This window comes from Apostichopus japonicus, chromosome 11 (genome assembly GCF_037975245.1).
Source record: "Apostichopus japonicus isolate 1M-3 chromosome 11, ASM3797524v1, whole genome shotgun sequence".
NCBI lineage: Eukaryota > Metazoa > Echinodermata > Holothuroidea > Aspidochirotida > Stichopodidae > Apostichopus > Apostichopus japonicus.
Window position 1 is genome coordinate 1,542,612 of NC_092571.1, and position 17,094 is coordinate 1,559,705.

Sequence of the window (17,094 nt, forward strand, 5' to 3'; positions counted from 1 at the left end):
GTATATATATATATATATATACATATATATATATATATATATATATATATATATATATAAATATGTATACATATTTATAAAAAGTCAGTCCTTTCTCGTTCGGTTCAGACTTTGACATATTCTCTTTATATTGCTCTTGATATGTTAATTAAGTAGTATTTAATTCATGCAGGGATACCTTTATTCTAACATGCTGCTGAGTCCTGTGTTTTTCCCCTTCTTTTTATTGTAAGCCGCAGCAGCTTGTCAGCAAACAAGTGGGCTGAAGATTTCTTCATGTATGTCGAGTACTAGATTGTCATATTTACAAATCCCTTTTGTAACCACAGAGGTATCTGTGTGATTGATTTCATTTAGCTGCGACTGCCAGCCTGTGTCTCTCGTCGTCCCGTGCGATCATAACTCAATAATTGTTTCTTCAGTCGAAGCTCAAGGAATCGGTGTCGGTCATTTGGGAATGCCTCGATCGTTCATCGTTTTCTGTGGTCTTGTTTTCGGCCCTGACCTAGAGAATCTTCTCGTTTTGATTGTGCGGAAAAATGTTTCCATCAATTTTTGTCTTGACGTTACGCAGATCGATGAAGTGATTACTCTTTGTTTTTTATCTTGAACGATGTCGGTGGTTAAAGACAAACGCTGGATCGTGATTCGAATCTCTCTACACACGCTTTAATCCAATCATACGCCCTCGTGAAGATTTCATATCCCGTCCGTACGGATGAACGAACAATTCTGAGGAGAATATTTTAACGGTTGACTCCAGGTGGTAACCTTTTGGTAGTCTGATACGTCAACATTTCAAAAGCTGGATTCAGTCGACTCTCGTTTATTAATCCAATGTTTAGTTCCGAATCACGTTTCGATAAGCAAACAAGGAAAGAGACAATATGAGCAAAAATGTGTGCACGGGAGCAGGAAGGCGTAGAATTGGACGAAGCTTCTCATTGTAAGTCAAAAGAATTTTACTTGTTTTGTGTTTGATTAAAAGGGTAGTAACGTCAATGAAAGTCAAATTTATGAAGTGTCAGATAGTTTACGTTGAGATGATTATTGGTTTATAATGGCCAACAAGTCCCAGGTTTATGTGATCGTTTATGTGTGATATGCTTATATGTGATATGATATGCATATGATATGCATATATGTGATATGCTTATATGTGATTATGCTTATATGATATATATAAGTCTTATATGTGATTATGCTTATATGTGGTATTTAGAAAATGATTGCGTTTTTGGTTTATATCTGTGATAACTATTATTCCATTTCTTTGATATTACATCATTTATTGATTGATTGATTAATTGATGGGTAATTAGTTTGAATGGATGATTTGTTGATTTATAGTCACCTCATGCTTCAAACACAAATCATGAAACTTTGCTCAATATATCAGTCTTTCAGTTCCATCTATGATTTGCTGAAAGGAGTGAGCAATAGGATAACCATTGCTTTGATATATTACATCATTTATTGATTGATTGATTGATTTACAATCTCCTGGATTAAAAAACAAAACAAAAAACAAAAAACAAAATATGAGAATTTGATATTTTACCTCCCTATGCACAATGATTTTGTTCTCCGTTCAGTTGTCTATAAGGCAAACAGTAAATCTTATATTCACGTTAAAGTCAGTGTTATACTGTACCTGTAGGGAGGGAATGTAAACAGTGCATCTTGCCAAATAGCAGTCACAGTTATACTAGATACTTGAACTATCCTTACAGTTACCAGTTTCTTGGTATAAAAATTTCCCCGTATCACACAATTTTCAAGCAGTATGTTATATTGTCTGACAGGTTACGTACCACACTTACCCTACATTCACTAATTTAATACACACAGAGTGAATTGTCCTTTTCCAAGCTTACAAAAGGATAGATTATGAAAGCTTTTGACTTCAGGAACTATATACACAGCAGCTGCCATGCAGTTCCATATGACAGTTGATGGTTTGTATCTGTGTGGCAAGGCCTGATAAATTTCATTCCTTGACCTTCCAGATTGAAGCTAAAAAGTGTCGAAAGTTAACACTTTTTCCCCAGAGCCTTTAACTTGCTTGTATATTTCTTTTGTAATATTAGCCCAAATTGGCAGAATATTTTTTGAATAAGCCTTAAAATTGCCATCTGAGTTTTATCCCGATCTCTTTAAGTTAGTGTGATTCTCACTTGTTTGGAATACAATTTCCAAGCATCAATACTACACAGTTGATGACTGAGAGAATATATGCAGAACAATTCACCTCATTAGGTAGTCTATAGGCACTTTCCATGATGAGAAACATTATTGGACAGATGCACGTTGTGGTATGTTTAGGTAGCTACATAACTTACATGACAGACTTAAAGGGTGTGAAGACTCGCGCAAAAAGAAACTGTCTAATGCCGGTAATCTGATCTAGTTTCGTATGAGGTGTAACAGAAGTGTTAGACACCACCATCGATCCCAGAAAATACACACACAGCTTGCTACCGTCGGTAATTAGACACTAGTGTACCGTCAGTACATTCAGCTACCGTCAATACCCACAACACAGTGTACAAACGATACAGCGATGGACATCTCAGGTCCAGCTAAAGATAACAAGGTATCAAGTTTCATTACTGTCTGCATTTTGTAGCGACAAGAGAATAACTTCACTTGCAAGTAACGGAAAGTTAACTTTTTAAACATGGCGGCATGCTATTTGGTCTTCAATGCCTTTAAGCAGTAAATGTACACAAACTTTGACAATGTCACTTGGAATTAAGAGATATTTTCATGTTTCACAGTATTCTTCTGAAAGTTGAGTGGGGGGGGGGGGAAATATATTTATACAATAATGTTTAGAACCTAGAAGTGTATGTATAAGGTACATATAGCAGCAGCAAACCAATCAGATTTCAATAGGTATTTTAAAACTGAATTTACATCAAAGACCAACAGTATTGGCCCCAAATTTTAGCATAACATTACATTTGAAAAGTAATATCCTAGGGATAACTTTTATTTATTATTCCATAATTCTTTCCCAATGTTATTTTTCGTTCAGGTAGAGAATTATTCAGTAAAATGTATGCTATAAACTAGTGGAGGCAGCAAAATATGATTTTTTTGAAAATTGAACTCATGGATACATGACCATTATAAAAAATTTCTGGCATATTTTGGGGCTTATCATTACTGACTGCATAGTGTTTTGACTGCCCTGGAAGGTTTGTTTAAATTATTCACTACCCCTGGACTCTAACGGTCACCGTAGTAACCACTGATGAAGTTGTAGCATGATTTCAATCATCTTTGACACTTGTTGCTAAATGTCTTCGTTAAAGTCCTCTAATTGATCACACAAGCCAACGTGTAAATAATTGCGACATTCGCCGTCATCGTGGACGACGAGAGCCTAATTTACTGAAACGAGGTCTATTTTTGAATCCTCTTGTCCACATTCTTTGTTTACTTATTGATGTTTCAATTTGAAGCTCTTGTTTCTCAAGCCAGCCGGTATCGATTCTTCGCTGCCAACTGAGAGAACAGTGCGAAAGACGAATGGAAAAGGAAATTAGTTGATCTTTTGACACGGCATGTTTGCACAGAGCTGAAAATCGTTTGGGTTGGGCTAATATTAAACCCAATCGTTCACTTTGGAATTTCTGACACTGACAGTTTTGTGGGAAAGAAATGATTTCAAAAGCTGACATGAAATGATTGAGGTTGAGAGGGGTATGTAGGGAATAATTTGGTAAGGGGGAGCAGTTGAAGGGAAGGGAACAGGAGGGGACAGACGGGGACAGAGGAAAGGACAGGGGATAAGACAGGAGGGATAGAGAAGGGGACAGAGGAGGGGACAGAGAAGGGAACAGAGTAAGGAACAGAGTAAGGAACAGAGGAGGGAACATGAGGGATAGAGAAGGGGAAAGAGAAGGGGACAGAGTAAGGAACAGAGGAGGGATAGAGAAGGGGACAGAGGAGGGGAAAGAGGAGGGAAAAGAGGAGTGAACAGAGGAGGGAACAGAGGAGGGGAAAGAGGAGGGGACAGGAGGGATAGAGAAGGGGACAGAGTAAGGAACAGAGGAGGGATAGAGAAGGGGACAGAGGAGGGGAAAGAGGAGGGAAAAGAGGAGTGAACAGAGGAGGGGACAGAGGAGGGGAAAGAGGAGGGAAAAGAGGAGTGAACAGAGGAGGGAACAGAGGAGGGGAAAGAGGAGGGGACAGGAGGGATAGAGAAGGGGACAGAGTAAGGAACAGAGGAGGGAAAAGAGGAGGGGACAGGAGGGATAGAGAAGGGGACAGAGTAAGAAACAGAGGAGGGGACAGAGGAGGGAACAGAGGAGAAGACAGGAGGGATAGAGAAGGGGACAGAGGAGGGGAAAGAGGAGTGAACAGAGGCGGGTAAAGAGGAGGGGACAGAGGAAAGGAGGGAGATGGAGGACGGGCAAGGAAATGGAGTAATGAAAGAAGATAGCTGGGGGAAGGAATGGAAGGAAGGGGATGGGACAGAGACAGGATAGCAGCAAAGTACTAAAATGATCAGCCATCCTCCTACGTTCTTGAACACCCCATGAATTCAAAGTTTCGTCTTTCCTTGCTGGCCATAATAAGGGTCAGCAATTTGGTAACAGATCTGACAGTTTGTGGGGAAAAGCCAAAGCTATGCCTCATATCACTGACTTGTGAATTGGGATACAATGTTTGGATTATTGTCAGGTAGACCTTATAGCAATTTATAGCAACCAAACAACAAGCTACCACTGTTTTCCATTTTGGTTACACCTATCGTGCATCATTTAGTTTGAGCGATTTGTATCAAATTAGTTTCGAGCTGGTGAACAGAGCTGTTCCTAAGTACCTACTTATTACAGTGCACCTGCAAATACTACTGTAATGTGTAACATTAGGTAATAGATCTTTGTTGATTGGCTCACAAGTTAATATAAAGGCCGTGGCCGAATGAGCCACTCGCCAAAATGTTGAGCGGAATACATTTTTTGGCTCGCAAGTCGCAAACTTCTACTCGCCATTCAATGGCGAGTTGGCGACCGTATTTGTCGAGGCCTGATTAGATAATACATACATGTATGTGTTTTCTATTCTTGAATTGCATGATAGCCAACCAGTGACATTTCCCTCACTTATATCCCCTCTTCAATTTCCATCCTCCCCTCCTACTCTCTCCCGCTAGTCTTTTCATATTTCACAGTTTCACAGTATACGGGCCCTTGATGGAACTTCTCTGTATTTTACGATTTACGCATGTCTGACACTTTTACATCTCCGATGAAACTTTCCAATCGAGGAAATGTTGCATTTCAGCTTTTTGTGTGTGTAGGCAAACAGTATCTTTACGGTTTTTCAATAAAAGACCAATTAAACTGTTCGATAAGCTAAAAAAATATTCCTCTACGTTGATTGAAATGCTAATCAGAAAGGAATTAATAGCTTCTAGGTAAATAAGGAAAGAGTTAACATATTGAAAGACAAAGACCAGACTTGGGAGGAAGAGAGACATATTTTATTAACCTCTTCCCCCCCCCCCCCCCCCCGGTACCCCTGAGAAATTAGATTACATCTGCTAGTCTGATACCATCATTTGTATGCGAGGACAGGTTGGGTATCCAGGCAATCTGCATAAATAATTAAATCAGTTACGTAGAAAATTATCTTTAAAGGCGATATCTCAGTTATGACGTAAACATCGAGTTAAATCAGCGTTTGTTTGAAAAACTGTTCCAAAGAAGTATATTGACTTTACTAAGAGCCCCAAACTTATTTTGGCCTTGGAAAATGGGTGCCGCCAAGTAATGGCACCTTGAGGCATCCGTAGTTCAACAACCTTCTAATTAGATTTTCAGTATGTGGATCGGTGTTAGAACAATGGCTTAGTCTACTCTACAAGCCTTTGATATTTTGTAGAGAATTATCAAGTAGTGATATATGGATTGGATTAAACTAGAATTTTCTTTGTTGTCTTACAATATAAACCTGAATAAATGAAGTTCTTTTACAATTTACATATTTTTATAATTATTTATAAAATTATTTTGAGATTCAGATTCCATCTTCAATTTTATCAGTGATTTTACAATTATTTAATGAATCTTTACAATAAACTACAACTGCATACATATTCCATATTTTGAACAATTTAGTGGTGGCATTTTGTGTTTTAAAAGTGTTTTCCAGGATTATGAAAATTTGATTAAATATAAATTAAACTTTTTATTTATGAAAATAGAGAAAATAGGATACTTCCTGTGTACGAAAAATGCTATACATAGTCGCATTTGTTTAGCAATTGGACCATTTTGCATAGCATTAAGTGATGCGAGATCGAATAAATTATTTCCTGGTACATATACAATACTAAGATAATGGTTGATGAACTTACCATCATGTTTAAGAGATTGATTTGGTGAGCAGTGTAACATTTCTAGGCAATGTTGCCAGGCAATAAATCTATACTGTTTTATTGTCACCAATGTCAGAGTGGAAAACAAAAGGGAACGTTTTTGCTATATTCGATGTCAAAACTATATATGCATATTGAAAAAGAAATCAATTTGCTCTCTTATTTTTATTCTCAGCTGCATAGTTTTGCCCTTTTATTTTTATTTTTATTATCTGCTGCATAGTTTCTTGACCTCATAAATGCTGACATTTTGTGCAAATCAATTTGACATTAATGAGATGGTTGATCGTTCTCAATAAACTTCTCATCGATCTTGACTTAGACAACTCAATTGATAATGTATTACCCAGATAAATCTTTCATAATAGCCGTAGGCAATTGGAAACAACCTCCAAATTTTCTTTCATTTGTCGGCTGACTTTTTGCTTTCACAGCAATTTTCTATTATTGCAGATTTGGCTCTCCATAATTTAAACTGCCTTGTGAATGCCAACTTTGCCAACAACAGTCGTCTTTCTTCCATAATGCCTGTCGTAATTTTTCGACTGCTCTTTTATGATATCATTAATATGTTAAAGAGCTAGGATGTGTGACCCTCAGATCTATTCGTTTGTTTGTTTGTTTCCTTAACCATTCAAACTTAATTCTTCGGACTGCATTCTGAAGGGAAAAACCACTGTAAATATTGAAACAATTTGTAAGTCAGGATTCATTAATATCTCCCTACTGCAGACGATGAAAGATGGAAGCCTTGTTTTTCATAGTACGCTCTCCACATTGAGCTTACAAAACCTGAATAGTTGTTAAGATGTGGATGTTTGCCCCGATTGAAATATTCTTCAAATAGTAAAACTCTTCGGGAATGAAGAGAATTTTGTCATAGTTACCACACAGTGACTGTTGATTGGTTGATGTATGATTTATTCAAACTGTATATATTTGGGAAATCCATTAGACAGACAGGTTGTAACTTGTATTCATCACCATAGATATGGCTACTTCATCATGCTGGGTAAAATAGGTCACCCTTTCTGGTCTTAATTGGTTTTGCAGGCTTGTTGAGTAGCGGTTTATTTTCCTTGAAAGAAACGCGGAAGAACAGTGAACCATCCCCCCTCCTGCACTTCCTTTCCCCTCATCCCTGCCCCTCTTCCCTCATCCCCATGTTGCCCCCCTGCCCCTCCTGCCCCACGTCTCAGCCCCTCCTCCCTATTCCCCATGCTGCCCCCCTGCTCCTCTTGCCCCTCCTAAATAATAATAACAATTAGACAATCTTACTACAGCTGACATTGAAGAAAACAAAGTAACAATTGAGCTTAAAAAACGCACCAAACCCTTCCCCATGCAACCCCTAGTCCTTCCCCCTCCCCATCTGTTAGAATATTATATATAGAAGATGCAACATACCTAGAACACAAAGAAGCACAATTTCATGAGAGAGCAGTAGTATAGTAAGAAAAATGTTTTAATTTCATTTTTTTTATGAGAAGGGGCATTTTTTTTTCTTTTGGCATGTCTCATAGCATATTAAAATACTTGAAGGATATGCCATGTGCGTGCAACATTGCCTTATGTCATTAATCTATCCTTAACTGATTGATAGTGTCAAAAAGAAAAATATATAAGACAGAAAATGAAAAAAAAAGGGCTTTTAAACAATGCAGCTAAATGTAGGGTGCGGTAAAGTCAAAAGAAGATGATATCTTGCGGTTAGTAATTTCCTGGTATTAGCTTTTAATATTAAAATTTCATTCCGTGCCAGGACGTCACGGGTGAGCATCGAACCCACAAATTCTTAATATGTCACGTATGTTTCTCTGCGGTCGTATTTGTGTGAACCCGCGTCGCTAGGGGATTCACACAACTACTACATCCGTCAGGTGTTACATCGAATACACGTCATTAAACTAAGAACGAAGAAAACAAACTGAGAGTTAGGAGCATAAAAAGAAGGATTAAGGAGAAATACGACTGAGTAGACAGAAAGTACATTGTTGCGAAATGAATTAATTATTGAGTAGTAGCAGTCCGTGGCAGACGGAATGGTGTTTCCAAGCTGACTTTATGACTGCTTGAAACCAGAGACCAAAGCGGAAATTAGGTCTAAACTGGATATGACCGGGGTCAACTAGTGGGTATCTCCAAGGAGTGAAATATTCACAAATGAAAAGTAGGACTTTCAACGAGGATCCTTTGGTTAATATCGATAGAAATAGAAAAAAAAAAGAAAAAAGGCAGGATTAAAGGATGTGTCAGTTTGAAATTATAAACCTAAAAATGATAAAAGCATAAATATTGAAAATAGTTCATTCTGTTATAAAATATGTTTTGAAAACAGCATGTTTTTTAATGAATGAATCGAAACATTGACTTAATGAAGATAATACCTGGTCGCAATGCAGCTCGTTTACCCGATTTACTTTTTCATTCTAGTTTTCATGTAATCTAATTTAATTTAATCAGATAATTTGTTGGTATTTTATTCACTCTAGTTTCATTTGATCTGGCATCGTAAAATTGCTATGCAAAATGGACCAATTGCTACACAAATTGCTTTGTAAAATTCCAAGGATGTATAGCAGGTTTTTACACAGAACCATATTTTGAATATTAAAGAGAAAAATTGCTTAAGGTGAGAAGAGGGGAGTAAGGGGGGGGGGGCGGGGGGGGGGACAAACTAACTTCAAATAAGTGTGACGGTGCCTTAAGTCAGGAGAAGGGTTTCTATTTCTCTAGTCATTAGAAGGGCACTGGAAAAGATTCATGTATACTGTCACAGTTTATCAAGAAGCAAAGTTTAATTATATATTACAATTATTTTTATGACGTAAAAAATGTGGTTTAGATAAACTGTGTTTGACACCAAGATTAAAAACATCTAAAATGATTGTTTCTAAGCTGTACAAAGATTGCTAATTCAGATAACAGGCGTCTTGGCGTAAATTTTCTGACCAATTCAAAAAATCTTCATTTTCTATTGTTTTTGCCTCTTACATGTGATTTGGTATCAGAGAATGTCTCGTAAACAGAGATCTGTTGACATGAATATTTATTTTAGTCCTCCTTTTAAAATTGTTTGTGGCGAAAAATGAAACTTCCGTGGGTCTCTTGTCAAATTTAAGCTGAGCCACGAGTCTTCGTATTGACCATCAGTCTTAAGGTTTAGGTCAAAACTTGGCTGGCTAAAATTGTTCCCCCCCCAAAAAAAATATTGTATTTGGCACAGATCCAAGGCTTTTAATAGTGACCTTAGATTTGATAATCTACCTCGGTAATTTGATGCCATACTGGTATAAAACTCACCTGATGACTTAAGACATCCAAACAATTATTTTACCTGGTATCACACAGAATGATTGCTGAAGTGTTACCGCGGCTGTTAATTCGATTGTGTCGTATGTTCGTACCTGCATTAGGAACGTAGCAGAAGAAGACCGCCGCCTTGGAGCAATTCAGTCCATTTTTTTTATCTTTTTGCTTTGCAACTAACCTATTTTCGTCAACCCGGTTTTTCTACCTCTCTGTTGACACAAAAAAAGAAGACAAAAATAAAAGACACACATATTTCTTGAAAAGATGGTGACCTGTTTAAACTCAAGATAATTTCCATACTTGAAATTAGATACAGTCGAATTTCAGGTTTTTTTTTTCTCTTCTTAATAAATTCAGTCGATGTATAAACAGGCATCAGATGTCGAGAAAAGTACGATCAACTCTTGTGAAATTTCTCGAAAGAATTTATTGCGATTCTAAGTCTTTTATTTTGACTATAGATTAGGAAAAAAACTATATTTATAATCATCCATAACTAATTGTCTGTGGCAAGTAAGAATGCTGCACGCAAGGTTTACGTCATTAAACTATTTGTGGAAGGAAACAGAGAAATCGGTTTCTGAGAAAGGATTTGCGCTTCTTAGATGAGGCGGAACTCCTTTTAAATAATTGTAGCAGAGCGAAAACTTACAGACATGCCATTTAAAGGCATTAATTGGCTGCATTTTCAGTTAATTATGTCAAACAATTTTAACCGTTTGGACCACACATGCACTAACTTTCCATTGGCGGTCTGCTGCATTTTCTTCTGACGTTAATTGGCAACGTTGTAAATCCGTGTTTTAAAGCAGCGTTTTGTCGCCGTTTTCCACTTTTTTGACAAGACCATCAAGTTTTTTACATATATAAATCACAAAACAGCAAACTACGATATTAGCCAAGATTTTTCCCTGCCAAAAGCGTTACTTGGCCAGTAATTAAGGACATTTGCAGATAATGAGAAAAGTATCCTCCGACAAATTACACATTTAATATTAATCGCATACAGTTCCCCCAATCCCCTAGTTTGATTTCAACCAATCAGAGATGCAGGTTTAGTTATGAGCTGTTGCTAAAAATAGATTCAAAACGTCGAGTTGGTAACTTGGTACAACCAGCTGTTGACACCAGCACTCTGAAGTGGGTTGCCATTATCATAGTTTATTGTGCAAATTGCATTACCGAAGTCTACTTAAATGGGTACGGTTAGTCTTTCTCTTTAACCCCCCAAGTCCAGTTGTACAAAGTCTTTGAATGTGAGAAAACTTAGATAATTTGGTGAAAAATAACTTTTGAACAGATCATTTTCCATTTCAAGCTAACAAAACAAAGACAGTCTTAGTAACGAAACGGCAAGTTGAAGTTAGGTCTCTTTGACCAATCTCCAGGAAGCTTAAAGATGTAATTTCTCTCACATCAGCGCATTGTTGCATGGGGAAAGAGCGAATGAAATTGATGTGGGGATAATTAATGGCATAAACGTATCATTTGACATTATTCTGCCAAACCGGCTAGATTCATCTTAACACGATGGTATGTAGTATCCATGGACATTCAGTCTAGTTTTAAATTTAATCAGGGCTAACATTTAAGATTATTATTATATGACAGAAACACACGGTAACACTAAGTACGTGACAATTGCCAGTAAGTATCACTTATGCAATTCTATATAAAGTATCCTCTTTCTCTAACCTAATTGTTTCGTTTAGTCGATTATTCATAATTAGCAGCCTACGTCTACCTTGCATTTCAAAATAGTGACAAAAGTTACTATTGTAATTGACTTGAGTAGATATGATTGCCAGCTTGTTGTACCGTTTTGACTTAAAGAAGTACTTTTTTGCATAATTCATACAAAACATTGCAACATTTGATCGAGTGCAATCGCTGGGTAGGACAGAGCTAATTGTTGACTAGTCTGAGACTTAAAATCCGCAGTCGCTCCTCTCCCCCTCTCCCCTCTCCCCTCTCCCCTCTCCCCTCTCCCCTCTCCCCTCTCCCCTCTCCCCTCTCCCCTCTCCCCTCTCCCCTCTCCCCTCTCCCCTCTCCCCTCTCCCCTCTCCCCTCTCCCCTCTCCCCTCTCCCCTCTCCCCTCTCCCCTCTCCCCTCTCCCCTCTCCCCTCTCCCCTCTCCCCTCTCCCCTCTCCCCTCTCCCCTCTCCCCTCTCCCCTCTCCCCTCTCCCCTCTCCCCTCTCCCCTCTCCCCTCTCCCCTCTCCCCTCTCCCCTCTCCCCTCTTCCCTCTTCCCTCTTCCCTCTTCCCTCTTCCCTCTTCCCTCTTCCCTCTTCCCTCTTCCCTCTTCCCTCTTCCCTCTTCCCTCTTCCCTCTTCCCTCTTCCCTCTTCCCTCTTCCCTCTCCCATCTCCCCTCTCCCATCTCCCCTCTCCCCTCTCTCCCCATGTCTCTATGTTTTCAAAAGTTGTGAATTAAATCCTGACAAACAACTTCATTAATATCTGATAAGACCAGTGATCGTACCTCCTAATATAACTTAATCAAACCAGCTTGTCTTCCATATATATGGCATACATCTTGGTTTAACATATATGTCTCTCGTTGTCGGTATAACGGATCGAACGAAAGCCGCGATCCAAAAATATCCAATAATCCATCACGACAACTGCAATAATTTTGGAGTGCCTGATTCGATTGAAGTCACGAAAACACCGAAGCGAGCACAGACCGTAACTTTGGTGCTATTAGTAAGAGTGGTAGCTGGTTAGGTATCGTGAGCTGAATTATCTTTGCTGTCGTAATGATTCCACTCAACAACGTTCCAGGCTATTTTTCATCTTTTCTTTGTTATTACAAGAAGAAGTCTGGCAGCAGACCAAAAAAAAGACTCATTTGATGCAGCGGCTGAAGAAGTGGCTGCTGCGTCTAATTGACAGTGAAAGCATCATAAATATCTTAAAATTATAGACGCAGACATTTTATTTTTTAAATTTTTAAATTTTCTTTTGTGTGTGTCAACGAGACGCGATGCAATTAACAAATGAGAATACCATATTTTTTTGTTGGGGGGGGGGGGAGGCTCGTACCGCAGAAACTGAATGCTTTCTTTAAAAATGCAGACTTTCAAATTTGTGCAGGCGAAATTCAGACAATGTCGTAAAATTACGTTATGTAAGTGGATCGAGGGAATGCTTGTTGAGGAAATTACTCTGGTTGTCATTGGAGACACATGTTAATTAAGTTTCTTTATTGGGGAGGATCATACATATGCATGATTTGTTCCATTTAGCTAATTTCCATGTATCAGTGTTGTACAGGGCATATTAGGTACAGTACATGGATCTCACAGCAGGGGTCGGAATGCATATCATTAAAGGCATTGAAGACTCTCCTCAAACCGTGTGCGGCCATCTGAAAACTTTCCGTTGCTTGCAAGTGATGTTTTGTTTGTGTCACTACAAAATGCAGACAGTAATGAAACATGATACCTTGGTATCATTAGCTAGACCTGAAATGTCCACGCTGCTCTGTACACTGTGCTGTGGGTATTGACAGTAGCTGTATGTACTGACTGTACACTAGTGTCTGATTACCGACGGTAGCAAGCTGTGTGTGTATTTCCGGGATGGATGGTGGTGGCTAACACTTCTGTTACACCTCATTCGAAACTAGGTCACATTACCGGCATTAGACGTTTCTTTTAGCGCGAGTCTTCACACCCTTTAAAGCCACTGCTACCCTTAGACTCCCCGGACAATATAACATCTTATCCCAACCCCACCCCCCCTCGTACAAGAAGTGCTGCACGCCCCGTCTCACTGCTAGTCTTGATTATTATTATACGGCCTGCAATCTCGCCCAAAAAAAAACAGGATTTTCCACTTGGTTGTCTGAACAGCTAAGTTTCATGAATTATTTGTCCAACAACCGATTATCTTGTTGTGATGATTTGGGGCCTTAAACAGCTCCCTGGTGTACAGAAGTGATCCATATGACATGAGAAAAGTATAATTAAAGGGCCTGATCACACTAATCAGCCTCCACTCAATATGTTGATGGCCTAGTTTGACTTAATTCCCATTTCTCCCATCTCCCTTCTTGTTAAGGTATATGTATCATATTTTAGAATATATAGTAATAACTCCCAATATTTTTGACAAATTAGCTTTTAGATAAATTAATTCCAATCAAATATATCAGTTAAAGAATTGAGGACTATCCATTCGTTTGACCAGTTAACCATATCACCCTGACATTTCAGGGCTGTTACATCTTCCTCAAATTTGACTTAACTGGTTTTTCTCAGAATATGCGAGATTTCAACAAAACTGGTCAAGGACGTGGAATATTTTACCTGGTATTATATCATCACAAAATGCTATGCATTAGCCATCCAATTGCTATTATACAAATTCAAAGCTGTGTTCAAGTAGTTTTGTACACAGGAACAAAACTATTTGTAACAGACAGAATACAGAGCCTTCAATACTGTTTGAATGGTAAATTATTCCTTAAACTAATGATCAAACTTTTACACTAATTTAATGTTGCCCTTAAGAATATTTTACCTGCACTGACACATTTCTCTAATCTTTGGTTATAATATTGAAGAATGCTTTTGAGGCAACCTGTTGCTAGGTAACTAGCTATTAGTAATCTGTTACTAAGGCAATTCTCGTGACATTTTTGTGGAAACATTTTAATAGTGATCTACACTAGCAATGCACGCACTAAACTTAGTGCAGGTGACACTGACGACTGACGTCAATTGAATGGCTGATATCTTTAGGAAACAAAATGTAAATACTGCCCTCTAAATTTGAACGAGGCGACCCCTTTTATTGGAAAGGTACATAAATTATAGATGTCTATATGCAAGCATACAGTGTTGATAAATGAGTCCATCTTAGAAATCCTGTAAAATTATTAACCAAAAGGAGAAGAAATTTGTAGGTTTATTAATATTTAGATGTTATCATCTTTAACCAAGTTGCTTTTGATCTTAAAGCTTGGCGGAGCGAGGAGGATAGGAGATCAAACAAAAGGTTTTGTTCTTTATTATAAGTGACAGAGATGGCCAAGCACATTTTGAAGTGGTGGATTGCTTGGGGAGGGAGGGTTGATAGTTTGGAGAAGGGGGGGGTGATGTGGGAGAAGGATGTGGGAAGGGGAGCCTGAGAGCAATATTCTGAAAATTTGTCCTCTGTGAAGTCAAGAGGAAACATATTCATCAAGGTTTTTGACAGCTGCATTGAAAACAGTTTTGTTGAAGAAATATTTTTCTTTGATTTTAGGCTATCTTTTGCTAATTTTCAATGCAACATTTGTTAGTGGCAGTGCTAAAGCAAGCCCTTCCCCACCCTCCCTCCCCCTCCCTCAGCCCTCCCCAACCCCTGTCCTGCTCTGTCATCCACAAAGTTTTTTTTTGATGATCAATGGACACTGTACATGGCTTTGTTGGTTTTGCTATATAATGAATTGATAGGAATGATATAGAACAAATAGTTTTATATGATAACACGTTAAAACTTGTGTTTGGGGTTTTGTTTTGACTCCAAAGATGTAAACTATTTGTCTGTATAACATTTGCCATCTGATTCAAATTAGGGCTTGAATTAAAGTAAAATCTGAGGAGGAAAAAAAATAATTTCTCGAATTTTTGTTTTCTGGCCTGACAGAATTTTAGTACAGGGACATATTGCAATTCCTGCATTGACATTGAATTTACAAAACCGCAGCTTTGAATAACGATAATGCGGATGGAGAAGGATAAAGTGAAAATTAATCCGCCTAAAATAATCTAGGATTTGAATCTATTCACCGGAAATAATTTATCCAGTATCGCATCGGAAAATGGTCGAATCGCTACACAATTGTTAAAGATGTATCGCAGGTTTGGAACACAGGCACCAGAGTATTTCATAATAGACATAACTTAAGAGTTCTCCAAACTGATCTCAAACTTTGACCACAAAATTATGCCCTGGTTTAAACTGTGAGATTACTCATAACCAGGTAGAATTTATACTTCCCAAGTAGGATTTTTTGTTCTCCGATTTTCTATTTAAAACTGCTGGTCTACTCAATGTTCTCTCTTAAACCCTGCATGACTCTGGATTGAACTAAATCAAATTATATATAATTTTTTTTTCTCCATTCAATACAAATGTAGAAGAAAAAAACAATTTGTAACAAGTCATTCAACAACTTTATGTATGGTGTATGATGCAGAGACAAAAATGTTAGAACGTTATTGAATGTAAACTAAAAGAGCGCCACCACAATTGAATCATCACTATTAAACAATGCCAGAGAAATGTCCTGTAAGAAGTTGATGAATTCATAGAAAGCAGGAAAGAATTAGAGAGGACAAAGGGATACTGGGGATATGGAGGGGCGTGTGCCAAGGGGGGTGGGTGAGGTGCGTGTATATGAAAAAGGATGACAAAGTTTGAGGAAGGCTTAAGAGATCAATGGATCTAAATCCATTTTGTATGGACTATTCATGTACATTTTGACTGTGTCCATTATTACACATAATTATCAAGTTTGTCAGAGAGATGTAGGGTGTGATGTGAAGGGAGGGAGGGAGGGAGGGGGAGGGGGAGGGGGAGGGGGAGGGGGTGAAGGTATTGGTCCTATAACAGGTTGGGCTTAGTGGGGAAAGTTTTCCACCAACACTGTATGTATTTAACAGTAACACACACTGGTGAGCTAGTCTGGTTGAGGCTCTGGGAACTGTGAGATTATCACTCATAGGTCACTTTAATACTGAAATGACTGAAATGCCTCCTTCCCTCCATCCCATCAAGGTCCCCTGGACCTATTTGAGTCATATAACTTCAGTGCATGTACTCACACCTTTTGTATAAGATTCTTTCACACAATGTTTAATCTGAAAATGCAAAACATCTCAGCGTAAAGTTTGTAGTTAGACTGCAAGATTCCATTGATAACGGATTTTCAAGAACACCTTCTCTTGTGTTCATTTCAAGTCGACTAAATAGTGGCTTGTCCATGTCAATTATTTGAAATATTTCTTCTTCTTTGTCCCCTTTCCAACCTCCCCTCTCCTCCCTCCCCACCCCATTCTTCCCCTCTGCCGACCTCTTCTCCCAAGCCTTCATTGTCTCTTAAGTCAGGTCTCCCCTTGGTGCTAGTTTTTAAATGGAGACATATTTTTGGTACAAACTATAATCAATTTAAAAAACAGAAAAGTTGCACATGAAATAATGTAGCCTGTACCTCTTGTTTAATAGCATATTCTCTTCCCTTATTTATAGCCTCATGTATCCACTGGGAAAATGGCCAAACATAAAACATGGCAACTGGCCTCAGTGCATATTCAATTCTTAGTTTAACCATTAAATTATCTTTGACATGCTAACTTTGAAAAGATGACATTGCTGAATTTACAAATGAAATCATT

At 38.2% G+C, this 17,094-nt stretch overlaps 1 protein-coding gene across 5 annotated transcripts in view; it reads left to right on the top strand.

The window, feature by feature from the left end:
- LOC139975713 (uncharacterized) overlaps window positions 1–17,094 on the top strand; it is a 205,863-nt gene that overhangs the window by 48,549 nt on the left and 140,220 nt on the right. The gene's annotated exons all lie outside the window — the stretch shown is intronic.